Source organism: Zonotrichia albicollis, chromosome 13 (genome assembly GCF_047830755.1).
Source record: "Zonotrichia albicollis isolate bZonAlb1 chromosome 13, bZonAlb1.hap1, whole genome shotgun sequence".
Classification (NCBI taxonomy): domain Eukaryota; kingdom Metazoa; phylum Chordata; class Aves; order Passeriformes; family Passerellidae; genus Zonotrichia; species Zonotrichia albicollis.
This window is the reverse complement of record NC_133831.1, coordinates 2,715,252-2,734,901: the sequence shown is the minus strand read 5'-3', so window position 1 is coordinate 2,734,901 and position 19,650 is coordinate 2,715,252.

Below are 19,650 nucleotides of genomic sequence, written 5' to 3'. Positions count from 1 at the left end.
TTCCCACTTAGCAACTCTGCAGGAAAGGAAATATTCAGAAATCAATCTACTTATTTCTTGTCTTGTGTGCAAAGATTTCTCAGGGCAGGAGGTTAACAGGTTGCCTAAAATTCAATTTATTTTCCTCTGTATTTTTATCTGTGACTCCAACTTTTAAAATATAAAATTTGTGGCTCACTCTGATGGTAAAAATTAGGGAAGAGAGGAGGTTAAAACCACCTTTCACCTTTGTATTCCGAAATAGGTGACTTTGAGTCTTTATTTGTGACTCTTTGCTCCATCTCTTCCATCCACACCCTGAGAAATGGGATTTGGAGTCAGGATTTGGGGTTCCAGATAGAGCAGTGAGATACACAAGTGCCTCAAGGAGCAGGAACTCTGAAGCAGCCGCAGGGCCCAGCACTTGCCAAGTACTTACATTTACATATTTAAAAATAAAAAAATTAAAAAAAAAAACTGTCACCGGTAAAGGTAAGCACAGAAGAAAAACTCGAGGGAAACATTTGGCAAAGCATGGTGGCCCAAGGAAAATCCAAACAATAGCCTGGGAGGAACAAGGGCAGGGGCGGAAGGGTAAGGCTGCGGATCCGTGTGCGGCGGGAAGGCTCGGATTTAACTGGAGCTGGGACCTCCTGGGGACAAACCCACAACCCCACCTGTGTGTGGAGGCTCCTGAAGCTCTTGTGTGGAAGCTCCCAGTCCCATTTCGTGGTGGTGGTGTGGTTTTGTCCGGCCCAAAGTCTCCCTCTGCAGACCGATCCCCATCCCTGCCGCCATGGCCGCGTTCCGCTCTCCGCCTGCGGTTGGGATTTGTCGTTGTCTCTTTGGATCTCTGACAACGTGAGGCTTGCATGCTCATTTGCCTGTGCAAAGCCTTTCCTTGGGACTCATCCATCATCTTCCACGTTAAAACAGAGCTGCTTGTCCAGAGGAAGTCATTTGTCTCTCACGAAAAGAGTCGCCCTCCCACCCCCGCCAAGCACTCCGTGGCGGTGCAAGGGAATCCATTAACTTCCCTGGAAAATGCATCATCTGACGTGGGGACTAAACTTTAGACTAACAAACCCCTGGAGAGGACATGAAGGAGCCATCTCTGTCACCCTGCTCAGTGCTCAGGTCAAAGCCTGACCTCTCTTTCCATTAAATCTTTGACTTTTAAGGGAAAACATCACAAATTGGCAGCAAGTCCGGGCTTGGTGGCCGGAGTTGGCGCCCTGATTTCCAACCTCCCAAGGAGGCTCCTGGCTCTCTTTGAAACCCACCTCTGGAGCCGGACCCCTCCTGCTCCTCTCAGGGGAAAGCGGGAAGGAAATGCTCCTCGGAGGGGAATGGCTGAAAGAACCCAGAAATAAAGCCTGGGAGCAGGAGGGAGCCCGTGGTAGGAAGCAGCCACTCAGCCACCTCGCGGGAGCCGCGCCGAGGGCAGGGCGCCAAAGGAAACACCCCAAACTCACGTTCAAGTTTGTTTTCCATGTGCTTAACCCCATCTTTTAATATTAACCAGTTTTCCACAGTGCCTATCCCAGATTTGCAGGCCCAGAGATAAATTTTCCCATCCCAGCAGCCAAGCAGGACCCAGGATATTTTTTGTTCAGATAACCCCAAACATCTCCAGCTGGATTACAGCCTTCCTTGGTCACAAACAAAGGAGGTATCAACTGCCACACTTTCAAGTGGGAATTCCATGTGCATCCAGGAGAAATTATTTTTCAGGGAATTTCATCCGCAATTCAGCAGAACTTTGAAAATTTTGTCCTGGAAATTTTCATTCACATCAATTTTATCTTTCATATCCGTGGAAGAGAAGAGCATTTACTCCACGAAGTCTCACAGTCAATGATGATTTCATATGATTTATAATATTTATATTATTTTTATATTATTTGTATTATTAAGTTTTAGAGTTTCTCTAAAGCTTAACAGCCAAAGTTAAAATTATTAATAATCCACAAAGCCAAAAATCCAACAAAACCAGTGTTCTGCTCATCAAACTGCTTCCTTCTCCGAAAAATTATTTTTCATTCTTTAAAGCTGTTTTTCAATTTTATTTTGCTCAAGAAACAAACCCCAAAAGGAATTATTCATTTAGGTTTAAAGAAAAGAGGGGAAAGACAAATTTTTCTCCTCCATCTGATTGGGAAGTGAATGACCTTTCTATTATATGAATAAAATGAAATGAAATGAAATGAAATGAAATGAAATGAAATGAAATGAAATTAAATTAAATTAAATTAAATTAAATTAAATTAAATTAAAAATAAAATAAAATGAAATAAAATTTAAAATAAAATAAAATAAAATAAAATAAAATAAAATAAAATAAAATAAAATAAAAAATAAAATAAAATAAGAAAATAATAGAAAATAGATGGGAAACCCTGGTGAAAAATGAAATATCTTGGAAAGTTCATTCCTGGACTTTCTGAGACAGAACAGTGGAATCAAATACAACTGGGGAACGTCGCTGCTTTGAGGCAGAGCTTGTAACAGATTCAGATTTAAAGACAACAACTTTATTTTTCTATGGCCTTGAGGGGATTAGGAGAGGAGAGGAGTCCTGCTCACCACTGGGGATATAAATCCTGGAGGGTCACTCCATTGCCATCCGTCAAGCCAGAGGAAGGGAGGAGGCAGAGTCATTTTCAGTAGTAAATTTGGGAAGAACAAGCACTAATGGCCTAAAATTAAGAAAGAAAAACATCAGGCTAAATAGTAGGAAATGCTTTATAATGGTGAGGTCAGGCAGACAATGGGGAAACCTGTCAGGGGAGGTCAGGGGCTCTCCAATAACGGAGATGCTCAGGGATGGCCCCAGGAGCCACGGAAAGGGGGCTCAGCTGGAATCTCCTCCCCGGAGCCCCTCGCACGGGGCCACCCCCGTGGGAACGTGTGCGATCCCAAGGTGGTGGGGATCTGGGGAGCAATGCCAGGTTTCTCGCAGGCTTTCCTGCTGTCAGGGTTCTCGCAGCCTTCCCTGCTGCCTCCCACCCAGGAGCAAGGTGCAGGGTGGGCTGGGGGGCTGCAGCCGGCGCTGCTCGGAGCAGCCAGATCTGCCCCAGCTGTTCCCTGCTCCAAAGGAAAACACACAGGCTGTCTGAAGAGGTGGGATCATCCACTGCAGGCAAGGAAGAAAGGAGCCTTTCAGCAGAGCTCTCCTGCTGGGAAAGTGGGGGAGAGGCAGGCGGGGCACGGGCCGGGGTCCGCGCGGATTCCAGCGCCAGGCGCTCTCCTAAGGCTGTCAGGTTGATTTCCTGCTCTTCCCACACGGACACCTGCGCTCCGTTCCCCACACGTCGTTAGGGTTTTCCAACCTCTGGTGTCCATCATCACCCGCAGGCAATCAGAGCGGGGCTGTGATGAATGATCCGCAGGCAGTTTATTATACACGCTAAATCCTCTTCGCTCCGTGCTCCAAGGGTGGGCCCGATACGTTTTGTTCCTCTTCGGCTTGGATTTGGGTCTTGGATGTGTTAGATGCCTCCTGGTAAATGTGGGATTTGAGTCTTGGATGTGTTGGATGCCTCCTGGTAAACGTGGGATAGGTGCTGCATTGATCCAAGAACAATTATTTCCCATCGTTTCTCTGGTGAGAAGTCAGTAAAGAAGGAATCTTCTGTATTCCTGGAAATCCTGACCACGTCAGAAATGTCACCCAGCCAAAGCAGGGAATGTCACTGTGACAGCCCACATCTCCCAGTGGAACGGGGCTGGAGGTGTGACAGCAGCTGGAGGATGGAGATGCTGAGATCAGATTCAGGGAAAGCCAGAACAACTCGCTCCCATTGCAATGGACCATGCAGAGACCACCATAATTGGGGGTTTTTCAAACAGAGATGATTCGTAAGCCTAAAAAATGAAAAGCTTGGTGTGGGGCTGGCCTGAGAGCAGCACGGGGACATCAATTGGTGTCCCCACAGCTGCCCTCTCCTCTGAGAGTCCTTCCTGCTTTGACGTGCTGTCCCAAACACCTCCCGAAGGCGACCGCAGCAGGCAAGGGAGTGTTTCTAATGGAGAAGGTGGAATTAAGTGCTGGTAACACAGAGCAGAGGGCACAGCTCCCAGAAAAAGACTCTCCTTCCTCCAGCTGCCCCCTCCAGCCCCACCAGCCCACTGGAGCAAATTCCACAAACTTCTCCCTCTTTGTCAGGAGGCAAAGTGGGAAAGATTTTTTTGCTGCCCCTCAGGCATTTGGAGACGCTGTTCCTGATTTTTCCCTCTCCAGTATCAGGCTCTTGGTTCCAGGATGCTCCAGAGCAAAGGTGCCCGGTCATGATCTCTTGCCTGGGGAAGCCATGGTTTTATGGAAGGGGATGATGGACAAACCCAGGGTGGCTGGGGTTCAGTGGCTGCAGTGCCTGCATCTCGTGTGTAAGCATGGAAATGATTTGGCAAATGACAGGAGGGGAAAAAACAAGCAGGGAGTGCTCTGAAGAGAAAGGAGGAACTTCAGAGGAATGGCACCGACTGCTGGACTAAAGGGCAGCTTTTGCCTCTCCAAAAGCTTTGTTTCTGTCCAGCTCCTGGGGGAGGAGAGTTGGCCTGCAGCTCCAGCAGTAACTTTGAGTAACTTCTCAGGAAACAGCTTATTTAGATAGCACTGCCTATTTTCAGAGGAGGGGAGAAAAGGACATATGGCCTGTTACTAATGAATGGCTTTTCCACAACTAATGATGTTTCCAGGGATGGATACTCCAAGGTCTCCCCAGTATCTCCACTAACAGGATGGATTTTGGCACCAGGAAAGCCGAGCTTTTCCACACACACACACACCCTGATAGGAGAGAGTTAAACCTCTTCTCTGCCTCTAATGGAAAATGAAGCAGGCATGACGCATCTGCTTGGGAGCCTTTTTCCTTATCTCCAGGATCAAAAAGAATTCCAGGGCTCCAAGAGCAGAAACTGAGAGCAGTTCATTCCCTGCCAGCGCGTGCAGACTGGAGGAGGTCAGGTTGGACACGAGTTAAGGGTTGGAGTCTCACTGCAATAAAGAGATTGTTTCCACTGCCTGCAGGAGGAACAGCTTTGGATCTTGATTTCTCTGCTCCGGCTTGCAGTAAATAAAAGCTTCAAGCAGAGCCCATTAAAGCTGTTTCAATTTGCAAGCTCTGGTCTTTCTAAAATTAACTCTTAGATGATTCAATACACACAAATGCCCCTTGGCTGAGGAGAAGGATTCAGATCATCAGATGTTCATCACGACCTTCTGGGTCATCTGCCAGGAATGTATCTGTGGATTTGCCACCCGGCCTGGAAAAGACATCAGCAAAAAATTCCCATAAAGATTCTACATTTAAAGAATTTTGTCAAATCACGGTATCCAGATCCTGTTTTCCTCAAGAACTGCTGCTCAGCCTTGTGTCCAGGCTCCTTTCAAGCCTCAATCCACAAAGCCAAGCTGTTGGGAGCTGGTTTCACCTCAGCAGAGTTTTAGGTGTGAGCTGGAAACCACAAACCCCAATCCCTGGGCAAGGCTTCTCCTGCTTTTACAAAGCACAGCCCCTCTGAAAAAAAGCAAACAAACCCTAATCACTGCTACCTTGAGGCAGCCAGCCCCACATCCCAAGGCAGAGCAGGTCCCCAACCCCAAAGTGTTGGCTCTGGGAATTTTTACCTTGGTGAGGTTTTGCTGTGTCTGGGGTTGTGCAAGTTTTTCTAACGTCATTTCTGATCAAGGTAGCTCCCAGTAACAACTTTCAGCAGATTCCAGGTCAAGGTTAAGAGGGAAGGGGAAATTGCACAGGGGAGGTGCTCCTGCTGCTCTTTGAGGTGGCAGGGCCTGGGAGAGAGGGGATTGTGCAGAAATTAAAGGAGTTCTTGTAATTCAGAGGAGCTGCAGCAAGGAAAGAGGAAAGCAAGGTTTGTGACACCGTTAACAAATGACAGCAGTGTGCAGATGCCTGGAAACGAAGCCAATGTCAGCTTTGAACCCATCCATGGCAAATTGATTTCAAATCATCAGGCCTGTGCTCCAGCAAAGGATGGGTTTTTTTCCAGCAGAAACAGCCTGTGCATTTGGAAATCACTTTAACCAAGTCTGGAAAACATCCTGCTAAGCAGGACCTGTCACAGATTTTGTGCTGGGCAGGTTGGGAGCAATCCTGATGTTAATTAATAGCAACTTGCCCGGGTAAACTGTGCTTGCCCCATCCCTGGAAGCTCCAAGGCCAGGTTGGATGAGCTTTGGAGCACCCTGGGATAGTGGGAAGGTGTCCCAACTCGTGGAACTGCATGAGATTTAAGGTCCCTTCCATCCCAAACCATTCCACGATTCTGTGATTCCCATTCAAACCACATTCACGGTCTGCAGCATCATCCTCTCCAAGCTCAGGAGACCCACGTGGGAAAGCTGAGCTTGCAGCCCTCAGCTGCTCTGAATTTCACATCTCCACACGAAAATGAACCCCAATTCCTTTTGCTGCCTGGAGCAGCTCGGATTTTTCAGGGGGATAAAAGCCCTAAATGAAAACTGCTCCCCAAAACCTCTCAGGTACATGGAGGGTTTGCAGCAAACAGAGCAAACACTGCCAGAACCTCATGGAAACCCCATCCCAGATTAACCAAACCCTCCCCAAAGCAACCAAAGAAGACATTGAACCTTCAGGCTGCTGGGGAATTGCCAGAAGCTGGGAGTGCCAGCACCACCTGTAAAGAATAATTGGCAACGACAGCAAAATTTGATGTTATCCTTGCAAATTGTCCCTGTCAGCCTGATGGGATTTAGGGATCACTGAAGCACAGAGGACAAGCTCCCTCCGCTGAGGCCATGGATGCTGGGATGTGGAGGGCAGGATGCTCCACAACAAAAGGGAAACAGCTTTTCCATCTCCAAACCCTGACCCAGGTGTCTCTCACATGGCAGGGCTGGACTGGGACAGAAAACCTGGACCACGGGAATAATCTGGATGTACTGACAGGTAAAATGCTGTCCCCACTCAGTTTTGGGGAAGAACCCAAACATTTTGCATTTCCATCTTCCCTTGGATTACAGTTATGTAGTTTGCAGCCAGGTGTAACTGCAGTAAATGCAGACCCAGCTGCTGGAAAACTTGAAATCCAAACCACTCCGGTGGAAAAAATCCCTTGCTTGGAAAAAGTCCATGAGAAGCTCAGCCCTCACCTGCATGGCCTGTGAACCTCACAGGACCCTCCTGTGCTTCTGAAAGACCCCAAAATCCTTCCTGCTTCAAAGAGCCTCCACTGATGGGAAATTCAGGTTCTGTCGGAGCAACAGCACAAAAGCATTTGAAACCTGAGAGGTGAAGGGAAGAATAGGGAATTTTAGGAGCAGGCAGGGCAGGCAGGAGGGAAGATTCAGTTAGGAGAGAAGCTTGGCACAGCTGCCACCTGGGGTTGGGCACCCATCTCTTTACCTGACCCCCACTTTCCACAGGCTCCAGGATTCCATAAACAATGAGGAAATCCCATCATCTACCCAACACTCACTCACTCCCAAGCAGCATCTTATAGAAAAGTGGGAGAAGCTTTAAACAGCCCCTCAGAGATGGTTTAGAGATAAATCTCCAGCCATGGCCTTGGTTTCTTGCCTCCCCAGTTGCCTGGACCAAATTTGGGATAAATTTGGTGCGTTCAGGATGCCTGACCTTACATAGCCAAGGCACATGGCTGCTCCTCCCGCCCCATCTTCCCCAGTGCCCCCTGCTTTTCTCTCCCACAGCCCTGAGAATGCCTTTCCTTGTTTTGCAGGGCCTCCCCATTGTTCCTGGCAGGATGGGCAGAGCGCGGGGCGCACAATGCGGTGCCCTCTGCTCAGGATGTACGTTGGTCATCCCAGGGCAGGAAAATGCTTACAGAGGGGCTTCCTCAGCCAGCTGCCTCCCTCCCCCTTCCCACCAGCTCCTCAGCACCATCCTGGTGCTCTGATTGCCCCTCTGCAGGTCACCAAAACCTTCATCGCCCATGGAAGGTCCCATGAATATTCAAAGCCCACCACAGGTAAATGCATCTTTCTCCCAAAACCTGCATCCCACCCACCCAGGGCTAGGAGAGTAATCCAGAGGGTTGTGGAAGAGTAATCCAGAGGGTTGTGGAAGAGTAATCCAGAGGGTTGTGACCATTGTGTCCACCCCATCTGATGACAGCAGCCTCCATCCTCACCAACGTCATGTGAGCAGTAAATGAGTCCTGGAGTCCTTTCATCCCCTGCCAGCCTTTGTCCTTGGCACACACGAAACCCCTGGGCATCCTGAGCGTGGGGCCAGCTCTGGTCTCCATCTGGAACAAAGACTTCTCTGGGTGTGCAGCTCTGCTAATGACATTAATGAGTCTATAATTAGTTCTCAGCCCCTCGTGGCGCAGGACAACGTGTCCACGTCAGCCCCACGTCGTGGACATCCTCCCTGGGGGCTTGTACAACACCAGGAATTCTCCCTGACATCACTGCTCCTCGTAAATCCCAGATCTGAGGCGGCTTTTTCCATCCCTCAGGCCTGAGTTCACTTCCTGAAAGGGCTCGTGATAAATCAGGAATTTTGGGGGTTTGGGTGGCAATCCCACACACCAGGTTTTGTGGTAAATCAGGAATTGGGGGGTTTGGGTGGCAATCCCACACACCAGGTTTTGTGGTAAATCAGGAATTGGGGGGTTTGGGTGGCAATCTCATTCACCAGGGTTCTACACACCCTGAAAAGTTCAGGGTAAAATACAGACTGGATTTTTTTGGGCCAGTAAGGTTTGCTTCAGAGCTAAAAACCTCATCAATAATTATCTCTCAGTGCAAGCCATGCCAGGGCAAAAGCATCTACAAGGACAGGAATCAAAGAATCACTCAGAATCAAAGAATCTCAGGATTATTTAGGTTGGAAATCCAAACCATAAAATTTTTATCACCAGATTTCATAAGATCATAAAATGGTAAAGATCATAAAGATCATAAGATCATAAGCTAAGGTTCTAACCCAAACCATTCCATGATTCTGTGCATTCCATGATCCCTGTTTGTGGTTGGCTTTTTGGAGCAATGTGATCTTTAAGGTCCATTCCAACCCAAACCATAAGATTTTCATCACAAGATTTCATAAGATCATAAAATCATAAAGATTGTAAAGATCATAAAGATCATAAAGATCATAAGATCATAAGCTAAGGTTCCAACTCAAACCATTCTATGATTCTGTGCACTCCATGATCCCTGTTTGGGGTTGGCTTGTGGAACAATGTGATCTTTAAGGTCCATTCCAACCCAAACCGTAAGATCACAAGATTTTATAAGATCATAAAATTCCATAAGATGATAAGATCCTAAATTCATTAAGATCATAAAGATCATAAAGGTCATAAAGATCATAAAGATCATATTACAAGAAAACCTTTCCATGATTATGCACAAGGACTGGGCAGCTCCCACTGACTTTGCACCACCAAATAACTTCCCCTTGTGTCTTTCCCGAGGCTCAGCATCCAAGACCTTCCTCCAATTCATGTGCAGGCACAGAGCAGATGACCCACAGGGCTGATGGCTCAGCAAAACTCCAGAGTCTGCCCCCGCCAGTGGGAAAGAACCAGTTAAAAATACCAGAGTGGTTTGAATCCCTTTTCCTCTGAGGCCTGAATGAGCCTGAGGGAGGAAAGTGCTCCTCAGGGCCCTGACATCTGAATGTGCTGCTGAGGAAGAGGTGTGTAGCAAATGCACAATAATTCACCGGGCTTTGAAGGCTCCAAGTGGCCTCTGAATGACAATTTGCTCACAGAGGCCATAAATACACAACGTGGCTCATTGGGCTCTGGCTAACATGGGAAACAACCCAAGAAAGGGATTTTGGAGTTGTGGTTTTGCATTTTTTTCATGTGTGTTCTGTCCAAGCTGGGAGCCTGAGGAACAGCAGGGTTTGGGGATGGGTGATCACTTGACCCAGCAGTGAAAAATAAGATTTTGAGTGCAATTAACAGCTCAGTTTGCTGTCTGTGGTTACTTTCATTTATTGATTAATTGGGTGCAACTGCCTGGTGGAGTTCCCAGATTTTGGGGAGGAAAAGATGTTGGAGAAAAGAACAGGGATAGAGATTGATTATCTGAAAGCAGAGGTTGATTATCTCAACGCCTAAAGGAACCTGGAGGATTCAGGGCACTGCAGGACCCAGCAGACACCATCATGGGAAGATGCACCCATGGAAGCCACTGGCCAGCAGTTTTTGAGATGCTCCCCAGGTTTCCAAAATAAATTTCTTTGCAAGCAGAAAGTATCTGCTCAGAGGGAATATTTCCCCAAAACAGTTGATGGAAACCTCTTAGCCAGGTCCAAAACCCAGGGCAGATTTTATCCCACCGACAAGAGATTAAACATCCTTTGTGGTGTCCCAGAAAAGGGCTGGAGCTCCTGGATCTCAGCTAAGCAAAGGAAGACAAGAGCTTTGCAGGGATCTCATCCAAGGCCTTTTTTCCCAAAGCAAAACAAGAATATTTTCTGGAAGCATTGAAGGCTTTTGAAAAGAGAAATAAAAGTTTCCAGCTTGGTTTGGTTGGAGCCAAACCTGTGTCCTCATCCAGTGGGTGAGGGACAAGGGTTAGGAGGGAAAAGTGCTTGGCTCTGGAGGAGAAAAGCCTCAGGCAAAGAGGAAATCAAATAAGAAATCATTTTTAAAACTCCAAAAGGAAGTTTTAGTCTCCTCTTCATGATTCATGCCTGCAGTGTTATTTGCCAGAAATTATTCAGAATTACTCTTCTGGCCCATGCTGCTCTTCCCCACCTCTGGAATTCCCAAATATCCCCTGGAATTCCCAATGCTCCTCTGAGCATCCATGATCCTGGGGACCCTCAGCACCCACCTTTCTCCAGAACCAAAATAACCCAGGACAAATCCCTCTCTGGCAGCCCCATAAGGAGAAAAACAGGGCACCCTTGTTTTCAGTATCTATTCAGTGCCTTAAAACAGCAGGAAATTTGGGCCATTTGCTTTATCCATTGTATCTTCTGTTATTCATCAATTTTGGAAAACAGCCTCTAAAATTGTTTCCGGCTCTCCTTTCCCATGTAAATCACTCCAAGGTTTTGTGTTTTTGTCTTAAAAAAAAAAAAAAAAAAAAAAAAAAGAAAAGAAAAAATAACCAAACATTCTGTTGTCCGCAGCAATTTTTTTTTTCACTTCATTCCGATTTAGCAACTCGGTGGAGCTCCCCTTTCCCTAAAAGCCTGGAAACAGAGGAAGCAGTTCCTGCCTGCGGCTGCACGCAAGCAGCAAATGAGCAAATGCCACAGCTGAATGCTGTTTTCCTTGTTTTCCTGTCCCCTCTGTCCCCTCTGCCTGTCCCTGCAGCCCCCAGCCCCAGGAATAACCCAATAACCCCCCTCCTGCTCTCCAAGTGCTGACTCTGCTCCAGCCCCAGGGATGGAAAAGGTTCTCTGCAGCCAGGCTGTGATGCTGCACTTTGGGAGTTCGAGGTATTGAAATGTTTGGGAGAAAATTGGGATTTTGGGGGTTTTTTTCCTCACAGATGGTTCCAGGTTTGGGAGGAGATGTGGAAAGGCAAATAGAAATGGGTTGTGACCAGGTTATGGTCACATTAAACACAGACATGAAACCCCTGCTTGGATGTTCCCTGAGGGAAGAGCAGAAATGGATCAGGTTTAACTGGGAATCCCTTTGGTTTTCCACCAGGGTCCTGCCCTGCTGATCCCACATGGATCAACACATGGATATTTCAGGAGATACTTCCCTTGCAGTTTGCCTTTAAAACCCAACTTCAAAGCTCATCTAAAATGAGCTTTCATACATAAACATAAACATAAACATAAACATAAACATAAACATAAACATAAACATAAACATAAACATAAACATAAACATAAACATAAACATATGTGTATGTGTATGTGTATGTGTATATGTATATGTATATGTATATGTATATGTATATGTATATGTATATGTATATGTATATGTATATGTATGTATGTATATATATATATATATGAGGTTTAGGCTCCATTTAAATTAGATTTTGGGAAGGAATCCTTCCCCATGAGGGTGAGGAGGCCCTGGCACAGGTGCCCAGAGCAGCTGTGGCTGCCCCTGGATCCCTGGAAGTGCCCAAGGCCAGGTTGGATGGGGCTTGGAGCACCCTGGGACAGTGGAAGGTGTCCCTGCCCATGGAACTGGATGAGCTTAAAGCTCCCTTCCAACCCAAACTATTCCATGATTTTATGATTTATCTACACCCATTTCCCTTAACAACATGCAAGAAGAGTTCAATGCATCCCTGAGGAGCCTGGACCTCCTCTAACCCTTCCCAGAATGATCAGGAAGAAGCTGGAATGATCTCAGGATGTGCAGAGTCAGACCAGCCAGTTTCCAGCAGGTTCACACACAGAGGAGGGGGAAAAAAAATAATAAAAAATATCAAAGCAAAAAAGAAATATTCATGTTGCAGCTCTTGCTTCTGGAAATCCCCTGTTTGACCCAGAGTGAGTCAGAGGAATTGTTGACCTTGGAATTATGATGGGAATGCTGTGTGACACAAAGGGAGAGCAGAGCAGCCTGGCTGCAGCCTGGAGCCCTGGGATGAGCCAGGGATGAGCTCACAGCTCCAACCCTGCTGCAAATGCAGAGGTGGTGTGGGAAGGGAGCTCTGCTGTATTCCAGCAGGAAGGTAAATCCAGGGAAAATAAATCCAGCTCCTCAGTGGCTGCACCTGCATGGAAACAGCCCATCAAACCCAGCATCACTGCGATGGGCAAGAAACAGGTCATCTGAATAGTTCAGCAGAGTATTCCCATTTTAATTCCCATTTTTCAGGAAGCTCATCCAATGCCTCATGCCTCAAAGAAAATCCAGTTAAATGTGTTTTGGGGAGGAAAAGTTTCTCAATAAAATATCCTGGCAAAGCCAAGCTCAGTTTTGGACCAAGCTGACCCACCCAATGAGGTGTGGAAATGTGTAATTAACTAATTGATATCAGAGTTGTTGCCACTCTGGGAGGATAAGTAGGGAAGGAAGGTGGATTTTAGTCACTGTCAGGAGAGAAAGGTCAGATCCTGAAAGCTCATCCCACACTGGGAATCCAGTTATGGGAATGTGGGCTGGCCAGGCACACCTGTCTCCAGGTTTGGAATATTTGCCAGGCACTGAGCTGTGGATGGCAGGTTATCCTTCCTTCCCCTCAGACTGAAAAATCCCCTCTCTTCCTGGAACAAGAGAAAATTGGGAGGAAATTGCAATGATTTTTTTCCCCCTTAATTCATTTCTTTTGTTGCCAAGGGGAAAATCCAAATGCTACATCCAAGTCAGACCTTGGGAAGTTTTATTATGGATTTTTATTGTATATTATGGATTTTTATGGAAGTTTTATTATGGTTTTACAGGGGGATCCTTGAAGTTATCACTGTCTCTTCTGATGCCCAGCAGTGCCCAAAGCATGAAGATGGAACACGAATTTTACTGGAAAATCCCACTGATAACAGCAATGCTGGAAAAAGGCAGGGATAAGGGGGTTTGGATTGTCCAGCTTGGAGAAGAGAAGGCACTGAGGAGAGCTTGGAGCCCTTCCAGTGCTTCAAAGGGCTTCAAAATTCCTGGAGAGGGACTTTGGAAAAATAGCTGGAGAGACAGGACAAGGAAGGGAATGACTTCCCACTGACACAGGGCAGGGCTGGGTGAGATATTGAGAAGGAATTTGGATATTAGGAGCTAGATCAGCTTGGAGATCTCTTCCAAACCACTCCATGATTCTGTGACTAAGGGAACGAAGCCAGACCCAGCTGAGGAGCTGATTTTTGAGATCTTTGACATTTCCCGCAGCATGGTTTTTATTCACCTCCCGATTTCCCGGGAAAAGCAGAGGTGGGCTGCATACTTTGGACTGATAAGGGCAAAAAGGAGTCCCTACAGCCTGAGCCTGACCTCAGCAGCGGTGTCTCACTTCCACCTTCTCCTAGAGGATCTGGGCCTGCTGCAATTGCCCTCTCGGTGTTTTCTGCGCCTCCTCCGCTCCCACCCCGGCCTCCTTCCGAGCAGGAGCAGCACATAAGTGCTTAATGAGCGAGCAGAGCACATAGTTTCCCTGCAAGAAGCATCTCCCTGGGTTCCTGCCAGATTCTGAGCCTCTCCCCCGTGCAGGCCGCCCTGGCAGGCAGGAATTAGCAGGGGACGGCAGAAACTTCCCGCCCGACAGGGACCCGCAGATTTCCACTCCTAAACCAACATTTGGGGGATTTTTCAGGGTGGGAAAAAAGCCTGGCAGTCCCACTTTGGAGCTTTGGGACACAGAAAAAAGGAATCCCTGGAGTTTAGGGAGCTGGGTTTGTTAATTTTGTTAATAGTTGGAGCAGAGGAAGGCTTGGCCTCCGTTCCTTAGGTCACAGTGACAGCAGAGGAAATCTGGCAGGGCCACGCTGAGGGATGGAGATTGCTCTCCAGGGTGACTCCAAAAGGCAATAAAAAGAGAAGACAATAAGGAGAGAGATAATAAAAACCCTCCAGCTTTTGATTTTCTCCCAGCAATGCCAGGCTTTTCAGGAAGGCCTAATGTTTGCCTACAGATTTACTGTCCCCCAGGCACAGGGGGCAAAGGGACAGAGGTGACGTGACTTGGCAGCTCCAGGCAGGGATTTGCATCCAGCTGAGCAAAAATTGGTGGCTGGATAAAACTGGGGTCAGAATTATCTTTTCCCCTGAAAAAGGAGCAGGGCCTTAAATCAGAATTATTCCTGCTGGAGGCAGATTTTGCTCCCTGTAACAAACATCAGCTTCTTCTGACAGGAGTAGGAAAGGCCCTGGACAAACAATGGCACAAGCTCAGGGCATGCAGTCACCAGGAATCCTTGGGATGATAAAAGCTGAGGTTGGCAATTCCAGGGATGAGCAGCTCTCCTTGGTTCCCACCTCAGCAGAATCTCATTCCTTGATGCAGCCACCACCCAGAGCTCAGCTCAGTCCCACCCAGAGCTCACCCTGAGCACAAAAAGAGGGTAAAAAAACTAAATCCAAAATTGTTGTGGTGTGTTCTCCTTGGAGGAGAGCATGGCTGGTCACATGAGGATGTCCTTAGGGATGAACCAGGGTGGTGGGACCTGATTTTCCTCCATCCATGAACGCCCACCCAGACTGGGCACAGGTGAGGGAGGATGAGCAGGTGCAGCCAAACCTGGACACTGAATTCCTCTCACCTTTTCCAGCCCTGGCTCTCCAAACCTGGGTGCTGGATATTCCCAAGGGATGCTCCTGCAGGAGAACCCAGAATCCTGTGGCCCAAACCCTTTGCTGATGATGCTCCAAGGACAGCAAAGGGAAGGGATTCGGATGGGATGGGATGGGATGGGATGGGATGGGATGGGATGGGATGGGATGGGATGGGATGGGATGGGGATCGTGATGTTGAAAAAAAAAAAACATCTTCTGATAGGAGATTGGGAGGTTTGTTTTCACACTTCCCTTTCTCTTCTTTCTTCCCCTTGGTACAGGAATGCCCAGGTAGATATATTGGAAAGCATTGGGATGCTTTCTTCCAGGGCAATTGAAATATTATGCTGATATTAAAGAATTATGGAATTCCATTAACAATATGAAAGGAGAAGACTCAACTCATTCTTTTTTAAATTCTCCTTTTGATATAATTTGGTGAAATGAAGGCCTTCTCCTTCCTGAGAAGGATTTGATTGCAGCCAAGCCATTTCCTAAGGAAAGCTGCTCTGCCTGGCTAACTCTCCTGGCTAAATTCCACTTTTTTTTTAGTTAGCCAGGCAGAGCAGCTTTCCATCAGATTCCATTAGATTCCATCAGATTCCATTCGTCCCAGGGATCATGGAATTACAACTCATGTAATTCCAATGGAATTATGGAGTAATGGAATCCCAATCCTCTGGATTCCATTAGTCCCAGGGATCACGGAATTACATTCCATGTTATGCCAATGGAATTACGGAAGGGACTAATGGAATCCCAACCCACTCGATTCCGTTGGTCCCAGGGATCATTGGAATTACATGGACAATGACCAATATCATGGCTGGTGGTGAAAACGCAGCACAGGGAGCACCCAAGATGTTCATTGCTGACTGCTCTAGGGGAAACCCCTCCATGAGCTGAAAAATCAAACATTTATCCTCATTAAGGTGAGGATAATATATAAATATTATGTATATTTATATATAAATATATAAATAAAACATTCTTGGGTTTATTCCCTTTTATTGCTTTTTTGGTGGTTTTAGTTGGGTTTTTTTTGCCAATGCTCTGCAACCACTGACTCTACCTCAAAAACCAAAATCTTTCTCCACCTTGATCATGATTTGGATGCCCCCAGTGAGGTGACTCCACGTCATTCACACACTTCATAAACACTGCCAGAAACGCCTGGATATCGGAAAAATCCTTTAAAAAAAAACCCAAGCAAAACTAAAAGATCCCATGCCTTTTAGCCATGGATGTGTGGAAAAACACATTAATCTTGCAGAACACGGCCAGCAGACAGGAGCCAAAAGGTTGCCACCGGGGTGTGGTGAAGGGGAGACATTTCCATGCTATTGCTCAGCAGGTCACAGCAGCAGGATGCTGATAACATCCTGCAAACTTCCTCCCTCAGCTGGCCTGGGAAAAAAAAAAAAAAGAAAAATCCCGAAAATGAAGGCCCTGAGGCACATCATGAGCAGCCAACCATTCACAAATTCACCTTCTGGGAATGGAGTGGGCAGGCTGGGGATGGGGAGATTTTCGCTGGTTGTAAAGGGGGCAACTGGGAAGGGAGGAAAACAGGGGGAAAAGGAGGGGAAAAGGGGAGAAAGGGGGGGAAAAGGGGGGAAAAAAGGGAGAAAAAAGGGGGGAAAAGGGAGGAAAAAAGGGGAAAATTAGGCAGAGCTCCATGGCCAGCAGGACTTTGGGGTGATGGCTCAGGGATCACAGCGCTGGCACAGCCATTCCTTTTATTGTTCCAGGTGGATTTCACACGGAAAAGAGGTTTTTTAATAGCTGGGTTTCCACTTTTTCCTCCCTCCCTAAGAGCTCAAAGATGTTCAGAGTTATCCTCTCAGTCCCACAGAGATAAATCCAGAGGAAGGCAAAGCAACAGGAGAGGATTTCTCCCTCAAAAGGCAGGAGATTCCACCACATCTAACACTTTTAAAATCCATAAAATTCATTCAGTTCAAGCTTTGGTGAGAGATGAGCAGGATTTCTGCAGTGCACTCAGGCTCATGGCAGGGGGCAGCAAGAATCAAATTGTCTGCCCAGAGCACTGAGGGATTTCTTTTCCCCTTTTGCAAAGGAAAACACAAAGAGGGGCTCAGAAAGCAAAGTGAAACCTGCCTGCAAAGGAAAACGGCTGAGAATAAAAATCTAAAAAAAATAAATTTAAAAATCTAAATATATCTCGGTTCGAGCAAGATAATTTCCTCCAACAAGGTCACTGAATTCCAACTCACTCCAGTCATAACACTTGGTTCTCAGGGAGGGTGGGACAGGGAGCTCTGTGAGATGCCAGGGCATTCCCAGAGCTCAGAGAAGGGGATTTTGATTCTGAACAAGACTCAGTCCCCCCAGACCCTGCACAAGCCATTTCCAACCATTTCTTCTCTGTTTTTAACCCTCATCACCCCAGAAATGGGGAGGTTCTTCAGGAGGATGGGGGACAACACTGGTGAGGGGATTTCTGCTGCTCTGAGCAGTGTCATGAGTGCTGGGCCAGGTTCAACCACAAACCTGAGCTGTTTGTTTCCAGGGAAGGAGCAGCCCAAAATGCACCCAGGGGGATCTGACTTAGGATGGATGCAAGATTTATTATTCCTAATTTATTTTCCTAAATTAGGAAATTCCAAAATAATAATTCCTAAATTATCGTTTTGCAATTTATTACTCCTAATAAATAATCTGCAAACAAAATTATTTCCTGTGCTGTTTTGGCTGCACATCCCAAAACTCCAGCTCCAGGCAGCCTTGGCACAAGGAAAACAGCCTGAGACTGTTTTGTGGGCGCTGTAAAACCTGACACAGGGAGACTCCCTGATCCTTAAAAGGGATCCTTGAATCCCTCAGGAGCTGCAGTTCATGCCCAGCATGCAAGTATTTGCACCCCTGCATGGCACAGTGCTGCTTTTCCCAGAAAATGCTCAAATTCTCCCTATTTCCCCTCATTTCCCCTCATTTCCCCACATTTTTCTCTGCAGCAAATAGAAAAGTTCAAGCACTCAGGCACAGCTGCTGGTGTCTGTCCAGTCCCAGGGAGGATCGAGAAGTATTAAAAACTGAAATACTGCTTATTACACATTTTCTTCCATTCCTGTTTCCCAAATTTCCAACAAAACCCGCCACAACAATGCCCAGCTTTTGATCTAGGAGTGGATCAGGCTCCAAAACCACCAGGCATTTTCTTGGAGAGAAGAAGAAAGAAAACCCTGCCCGGATTTTGCCATCAGGAGCAGACCCCAATGGCTCAAATTTTGGATGCTCAAATTCTCCCTATTTCCCCTCATGCCCCCCCATTTTATCCTGCAGCAATAGAAAAGTTCAAGCACTCAGGCACAGCTGCTGGTGTCTGTCCAGTCCCAGAGCGGGGAAGGGAGGATGGGGAAGTATTAAAAACTCAAATAGTGCTTTTTACACATTTTCCTTCATTCTTATTCCCCAAACTATCCCTCATTTCCAGTGATGAAGAAGTATTAAAAACTCAAATACTGTGTCTACACATTTTCCTTCATTCTTACTTCCCAAACTGTCCCTAATTTTGAACAAAACAGGCCACAGCTCTTGATCTAGGAGTGGATCAGGCTCCAAAGCCACCAGGCATTTTCTTGGAGAGAAGAAGAAAGAAAACCCTGCCCGGATTTTGCCATCATGGGCAGACCCCCAAAGTTTAGATCCCAAACCCATCCAGTGCCATTCCCGGTGACGCCAGCGGGGGGAAAGCAGAGCCATAAACGCCATCCCTGCCCTGAGCCGGTGCAGATCCCTATCGGAATCAAAGCCTGGATGTGTGGCAGGGAGCCTTTGGTGTTATATGGCACCCAGGGCAGCTGTGGATGTCACCTTTGCAGGAATCCCATGGGGAATTTAGGGAGCTGCTGTGCCTGCCCCCATCCACACCTCGGCAGCAGGGTGAGAGGTGCCACATAAAAGGGAAGGGTAAGGGCAGATATGGATCTTCAAGGAGGGAAATTTGGCAGGAGGGAGAAGTAAAACGAGGAGGGAAAGAGGGAGAAAAAAGGGGAAAAAAAAAGAAAAAAAAAGGAAAAGGAAGCTTTGAAATCGAAGCCCTGGTTGGGGAGATGAGAAGGGAAGGGTGGGTTGGGAAGGGAAAAGGGAAAGGGGGAAAGGCAGCCCTGGGGTAGGGGTGGGTTGTTGTTTTCTTGTTAACACCTTTTTGAGGTGCACACACAGACACCACATCAGGCCCTGCAGAGACAGAGTGCTGCTGACTTCCAAGGAAGTGTCCTCAAGGAAAATTCATTTGGCTCCAGAGCCTGGGAGCTCCTCTGCTTAACTGACCACCCCAAAGCACCAATATTCACTCTATTAATATGTGGCAGAAGCGCAGCAGAAATAAGCCCAAACTTGGAGAGAGGGGTAGAACATATAATTTATACTAATTTATATATTAATTTGTATATTAATTTACTAATAATTTATATATTCATTAATTTAAACATTATTTTTCCCTCCACCCACCGAGGTTAAGAACCTCGAGGTCAGGCTGAGGGTGCTGGTAGC